Raw genomic sequence first — 7,771 nt, 5'->3', positions numbered from 1 at the left:
CACAAGATCCTAATGAGATAATTAATAATGTGAAATAGGAAGTAAAGGGCTAAAGGTGTAGGGAAAGTGGGAAGGGTGGGGGAAAGGTAATAAGGGAGAGGAAAAAAATATGAGAAACTGAAAAAAATGGAAATAAAGTGTTTGTAAATGGGGAGTGGAGGAGGGGGTGAAGGGAGGGCAGGGAAAAGGGGAAAAAATGAGAATCAAGACCTGTTATGTAAAGGTACAGAATCCCAATGATGAATGTAATTATACTGTATACCTAGATTGTACCAATAAACTCAATAAAAAGGGGAAGAAAAAAAAAAACCTACAACTTTTAGGCCAGAGATTTAGCTCAGTGGTTTTGCTGCCTGCCTCACAAACACAAGGACCTGGGTTCAATCCCTGGTATCAAAAAAAACACCTAAATTTTTTAAAGAAAATATATTTAAAATTATATAAAACATGAGTGTCTCAAAAAATCAGAATACAAGGCCAGAAGTTAATATTTACGGGAAGAAAAAAAAAGACATCAGGTATACAAGTTACTCTATCTTAGCATGATGTTTCATCTCTACTTAGATTAAGATGATGAAAAAGGTCTATTTGCCTCATTATACTCACCTAATTTTATTGACTTTTTTGCCAAAAACCTATGTTAATCAAGAAAACACTGACCTTATATAATGTAAAGAGTTCAAGTAGAAAAGGAAATACACTGTGTGACAAGCAGCCTTGAGATACTCACCGTACTATAGACTGCTGAGACCGTGGGAGTGAAGATTCGATCCTCAAGTGGCTGCTGCACAGGTCCTCTAGGAATTCTAGAAGAGCAAGTTAAGGATAAAAGAATTCAAAAATGGATTGCTTTAGCAGAAAAAATTCTGACAGTTACCCAAGCTTTTTTTACCCAATTAGTAGAATTATAGACTTAGACTTATTCCCCCACAGAAACTGGAAAATAAAGTACTTTAAATTTCCTAATGTGACTTAATTTGAATCTTGTCCAAAAGTGCGGCCCATGTCAAACATTCCATATCAACCCAAAACAAATATAATTATGGGCTGGGGATTTAGCTCAGTGATGCCACTGCCTGTCTCACTAGCGCAAGGTCCTGAGCTCGATCCCTAGTACCAAAAAAAACCCCAAAAAACAAATATAATTATAAAAGTTTTCAAACTTTAGGCCCATGAATGAAAATTTACCAACTTTACTTTCTATACAAAAGGGTGAAAGAAGTATAACCACAATATTCAGGAAGACTCATCAAGTATGATATAAACTCCTGACAAAGGCCCAATCTGTTGTTAACTATAGTACACAGGAATAACAAACACAATTGTTTATTGTTTAATTTCGCTTTTTGCTGTTTTGCTTAATTTTAGATGCTACTTTCTACCATATATTCATCTAACCAATAAGCTTTCCATTTTAAAAAAAAGCTTTGCAGTATTATTTATTTCAGCATATCAACAGGACATTCTGCTAAAAGACAAACTCATTAAACTTTATAAATGTATTAAACTCATTAAACTTCACAATTAAAAGATCAAACTCTTCTACTTGGTATGGTAATATTTTAGAATATAAAATGCCTGCATACTCTAGCCCTCTTGAAGAATCACAACCAGGGCTGAGGGTCTGGAGCACTTACCTAGCATGCTTAAGACCTGGGTTCAAGCTCTACAATCACAAAAAGGAGGGTGGAGGAGACAACCAAGAGATCAATAGCAACTACCTCTGGATGATGGGATTACCTAACTGTTGTACTGTAGTATGTGCTTCTTCTACAATAAATACATATGATCTGTATAATTTAAATGGTTTTTAAAGAATGACTATAAATTGAATGGTGCTGACAACGTGGGGTCATTCAAACTGAATCCAGGGGGATAATTACAAATGTTTTTTCCATCATTAAAAAAATTACAGTGTGGTAGCACAAACTATAATCCCAATACCTTGGACGGCTGAGGCAAACAATTCCAATTTTCAGTCCATCTTGGGCAACTTAAGAGAAAACCCGTCTCAAATATTAAAACCAGGGGGTTAGGGGTATGTTTGCACACCTGGGACGTTCAGTGTGAGGGTCAATTCCCAGTACCACCAAGGGGGGTAGTGAATGTTATAAGCTGAAAATGAGAATCTTTCCTTCAACTTAATAAATATTTAATACATCATATTCTTTTCCAATTCAAGATAGTTTGGAAGACAAAGAGCTGCAAATAGTTTTTTTTTCTTTTTTAAAGAAAGACAAGTTGCAAAATCTGAATGAATCACAAGTAAAATTCTTTATATCCAAGCAGCCAGCTTACTGAGGTAAAAGAGGAAACACAAAATCAAAAATCTTACTCTGTAGTCATTAAAATGTCTAAAGATTCAATACCAGCCTATAGATAGCTTCTTACACTTAGCAGCCTCAGACAACAATTAAATGCACTACCACCACCTCCTTCACACATGTAAAATGCTTCAATGGAATCTGATAAATCTAAAACATTTTATTAAAGGAATTGTTTCAAATTACACACACATACACAAACAAACAAAACATAAGTCTCACAAGTTTCAGGACAAATATCCTTAATATTAGCTTTGCAGTCCTTTCAGAATAAGGGCTTAACTGAAATAAAACTTTCTAGACACTGAAGTTCTGCAGGATGATCACAGGACTGCTGGGAAATAAGGGCTGCCTTCCTTCTGCAGTGCCAACTGCTACTGCTTTTTCCGGTAGGACTCATTCTCATGATGTCAAATTAAGTTCTCAAGTGAGTTATCAATTCTATGCCAAACAAGGTGAGCCACTCCATTCAATCTTACAAAGGGAAAGTTAAGGCCCCTACTTTCTACCTGTTACTTCATTAGCTAATAAGATTATTATTATTACAAGATTTCTAAGGAAGACAAACTTATATTTGGTCAAAAGTACAATAACAAACATTTTTTCTTCCTCCTTGGCCACAAATAAAGAATGTGGATTTCATTTATTTTGTACCCTATAAACCAACAACAGAATACTGTGAAATGGTAATTTAACTGTCTTCAAATACCTTTAGTACAAAAAATAATCATTTTAAAATGAAACAGAGCTCTATTAAAAACATGAAATAGAAATCAAAAGATCTGAATCTCAAGCCTAGTAAGAACCCTAACCCAACCACCCTGTCTGCATGAACCATTTAGTAATATGTCCTCACCCAAGATCACAAGGCTTAAAAGTCTAGACCAGGTCTAACCATACTCCATGAAGTGTGGTCTTCCTATTACATCATCTTGGGCACAGCACTTTCAAGTATGGTAAGAAAAATGTTACCACCTGGTCAAAATATGTTTGCCCTCGGCAACGATTTAGCTTAGTGGTGTTGCATCTGCCTCACAAGCACAAGGTCCTGAGTTTGATCCCATGTACGGGAAAAAAAATGTTTGCCCCTACCTAAAGGTGAAATAAATTATCAGTTCACTTCAGAAATGACCCAAAGAATTACTCTAAAATTTCTTAAAAGTCCTGAATTTTTGGCTCAAATCCAATTATCTTCCCAACAGCATAAACAGTCTGTACTATAGACTAACTAATGACTTTAACCAAAGAAACTTATGTTATACAGTAGTTTTCTCCTTTAATTCATAACAGAATGACGAAAAATGTTTGCAGTTTATTTATCTAGTAACAGGTATCAAAAGTTACCTGATGGGATTATATTTTAATGTTTTAGAAGACAGGATGTTTACTATAGTTCACAACTTATATATCTTACAAAGAACTAGAGAGTTCAACATTTCCCAAAACAAAGAAATGGTTATGCGTAAATGCTGATAACCCCGATATGATCATTATACAAAATGAGCATGTACTGAATTATTATACTGCACTCTATAAATATGTACAATTACTATATGTCAATAAAATAACTTCACAGAATCAAGAATTACAATTAATTCATCGGCTATAAAAACAATTCCAGGATCAGGGATTTAGCTCAGTGGCACCATGCCTGCCTCCTAAGGGTAAGGTCCTGAGTTCAATCCCTGGTACTAAAAGGGGGGGGGGGTCCAGTACCTCCATAGCTCTAGTCACCTAACACGAAATGCAGGAATTTCTAATAAACCTAGTACGCTCTACTTCATAGGAAAACCATCCAAATATATCAGAGAGTTCTTAACAGGTTTCTCTTTTTAAGAATTTCTAGGAGAAAAATTCTCATTTCCCCAGACTAGTCATCACAATGTGATGAGTGTAAAGTGGACCCTACATATGTACTTTTCTATTATCAGTGCAACTTTAAATTGTGTATGCTTTCTTGACTTCATAACTCAGCCTAATTCATGTTGTCTTTCTTTCAAGTATAAATGCTAAGAAACCATATCATATTCATTCCATACATAAGCAATCAATTGCATACAAGTAGACTTTCCTTTTGTACCTGTTTAACTTATGACACTGATTCTGATCCATTTCATTTTGAAATCTAATCCTACATTTAATTTTTTCATCTAAATTTCTCAGTAGTCTTTCCACTTTTAAATACATCTCAGCAACCACATTTTCAGTGAAAATGTTAAGACAGTTGCAAATTTCACCTTTTGTTGTAGGGAGCACTTTGTTTACATAGAAACTGACCTTCCATAGAGAAGCCCTATAGTCTAAAATTGTCACAATTAATTTATTTGTGTCATTTTCTGGTTTTGACAATAAAAATCCTTAATACTTTCTCATATGTGGGTTTCTGTCTTTTTGTCCTGTTTTGAATAGCCATTCTGCTTTCCCCAGTCATGGAACCGAAGCATGGTAAAGTTGATATTTTGAAAGACTGTTAGCTTTTTACATCATTTTAACATGAAATATTTTATAACACATGCTATCCTTTTGTTTCTATGCGCTACCCCTCCCCTTGTTACATTAAGAATCAATAGACTGGCAACAAAGTCATATTTATAGGTAATATAAAAAGTCCACTATATGATGTCTGTGTTCTATTAGGGAAAAACAACGTCTTTCCATAAAAAGGCTGTCTGTGCTTTGAGGGCCATAACAGTGACATAATTTGTATAGGGGGAAAATCATTTACAGTGATCCAAAAGGTACACATCATTCACACATTGTAGAAGGCAAATAACTTGTAGTTTATATACAAAAGGAACTACAAAAGGGTACATTCTAGACCATCACCCTGTAACTAGTAAGAAAAGTATTTTCATTACACTTGAGAGATTAGTCATCTGAAGTTATACTTTATAAGAGGGAAAAATTACAATGAAGAAATAAAATAAGCTTGAAAAGATTTCAGGAAATATTGCAACTAAGCTCAATTAAGAGTATAATTGAAATCTCAAGCCTGAAATGAAACTAAAGAATGCTGCTAAGCTTCATTTGCTAAACTGCCTGAAGAAAGAAATGCCAAAAAGGGAAGGGTGTTAAGAATAGACATCTTGGGCTGGGGATTTAGCTCAGTGGTTCCACTGCCTGCCTGGCAAGTGCGAAGACCCGAGTTCAATTCCTGGTACCAAAAAAAAAAGAATAGATATCCCATTCAGACAAAATAAAACAAACCTAGTAAAGCTGACCGCTCTCACCAATTAAAACTAAAACCTCTAGACCAGGCTTTCTACCCACAGACCAAGAGCCACCTGCAGCCCTGGACAACAACATAAACTTAACATTTTTATGTGATCTTTAAATTGTATTTTTTCCTGACTCAACTGTGTGGTGCTCAAGTACAGACTGCATAAGAAATGGGGACACTATGTGGGGGAGGGCACGGTCGAATTAGTGCTGACTCCTCCTACAGTGCCTGCCACACACCGTCCAACTGAACCTGGTAGGTACCAGACACTTTGAACTACATGATGAGCAAAACACAGCACAGCCTCTACGTGTATATATACCTGTGAAGACAGGTGTTTATTAAGCAGTCATATAAGTTTTCTTAGTTAATGATTAAACCTGGGTTTTTGTGATTGTGTAAAATAATTAAAACAGTAAAAAAGAAAGTTTTGTTACTTATATACTTTAACTATACTATATAACTTTTTTTGTGGGGGGTACCGGGGATCAAACTCAGGTCCTTGCACTTGAGAGGCACGTGGTGGCACCACTGAGCTAAATCCTTGGCCCTCAAAGTATCTGCCAAAATGTTCCACTGCACTGTTGTATTGTAAAACTGGCTTCATTTAGGACCAGGAATTTAGCTCAGTGGCACCTCACCTACATACATACATACTTACAAAAATGAGAGGCCAGCAATAAGACTTTATTTACAAAAACAGGCTGCCAACGAGAGGGTCTCTGATTCCCAACACTGATCTTATCCAATTTCCTCGACACTTTGTATAACCTGACAACCTCATATCATAAATACTGGGTTATATAACCAACACAAAGCTTATTTCCAAACATTAATTAAATTCATCCATGATACACATGGAAGAGTTATAGTGCTACAGATGACTGAAGAAATCAAAATCGTCAATAAAAAGTTCACAGTGCCATTTAAAACAATAAGGTATACAAATGGCTTAAACTCTAAACAGGTTTGTAAGAATAAAAATAACTTCCAACATGCCAATAATCATGTCAAAATGTAAATGCAGTACTTACAGTGAGTTCTTAAGTAACTGTATTTCATAACCTTAATAATTATTGAAAAATTGAAACAAAAGAACAAATATCAGGAAACATTAACATATCTATTTAAACAATGACAAATATATTTCATTTCAATTCTCTTTTCTATTAAAGTATCTTCACTAATAATAAAAATTTAAGTTGAAACCAACTACTTAATATTATGTGTTTCATCCTGACAAATTTACTATTCTGGGGAAAATATTAAGATGTATTTCTACAAATCAGTTATTTTCAAAAACACACTTATCTCCCAATAGTACAATGCCTCACTAATGCACTACGGTCTGTGTGATTTAATGTACCATATTAAGAAGTTGGAAGGCAGCAGTCCAGTGGTTCAATCAATATGGACAGCAGGACTTTGCTCCTACATTACCTTCTAGTTAGCTCCCCTTTTCCTTCCATACTTTGACCAATGGCAGTTATCTAGGCTTCTACACCCAAAGTTTATTATTTAAACAGCAAGGAAGCAGCCAAAAATGAAAGTTAAATCCTCTCTACTTCCTATCACTTAACTTTTATAAACAATATTTTAAAAGCACTGTAGAAAATTTACAAAGAATTTCCAAGAAAATAATGACTGTGGTTCATTTTATCAAGAGAAGGATAGAGTGGGTGAACAACGACTTTAAGGATAGGCTTATAGAAAGACAAAAGCAAAGAATGAAAAGAAATGAGAACTATACCCCCACTGCCCTTATTTATTCAATTCCAGCATATAAACTCAGGGTTTTGCCCATGCTAGGCAAGTGTTCTACCACTGAGCTACATTCTGTGGGGAGTGAGAGCTGACAACTAAGGACTGAACCCAGGGCCCTTTGTACTGAGCAACATTCCCAGCTTTTCAATTGCTCAGGCTGGACTCACACTCCTGCCTCAGCCTCCCAGATTGCTCAGAATGCAAGCATGCACTATCACACCCAACTATCTTATTTTGAAACATGAACTTATAAGTTGCCTGGTCTGGCCTCAAACTTGGGAACCTCTGCCTCAGTTTCCCAAGTATTCTAGAATTCCAGGTGCGCACCAGCATGCACAGCTAGCCTCCCTTTTGTTAAAGGTCCAAAGTCCTATTTTCCTAACTATAAGCAGCTCTTTGTGCTTTAGCTTAGTAACTGTTTCATTATATTTACCTCTAGGCATCAACCAAGAGTGACCAACTA

At 35.5% G+C, this 7,771-nt stretch overlaps 1 protein-coding gene across 3 annotated transcripts in view; it reads right to left on the bottom strand.

Annotated features, from left to right (window-relative positions):
- The window catches only part of Eif4g3 (eukaryotic translation initiation factor 4 gamma 3), a 304,279-nt gene that overhangs the window by 238,701 nt on the left and 57,807 nt on the right, over positions 1-7,771 (bottom strand). For all 3 annotated transcript variants that reach the window (XM_033767671.1, XM_010626033.2, XM_010626034.2), the window contains one exon: positions 731-806. The gene's annotated coding sequence lies outside the window, so the exon portion shown is untranslated. The remainder of the gene's footprint in view (positions 1-730; positions 807-7,771) is intronic.

The sequence above is a fragment of the Fukomys damarensis genome, unplaced genomic scaffold (assembly GCF_012274545.1).
Source record: "Fukomys damarensis isolate Sample0158 unplaced genomic scaffold, DMR_v1.0_HiC HiC_scaffold_23, whole genome shotgun sequence".
NCBI classification, from domain to species: domain Eukaryota; kingdom Metazoa; phylum Chordata; class Mammalia; order Rodentia; family Bathyergidae; genus Fukomys; species Fukomys damarensis.
This window is presented reverse-complemented; position numbering and strand designations above follow the sequence as displayed.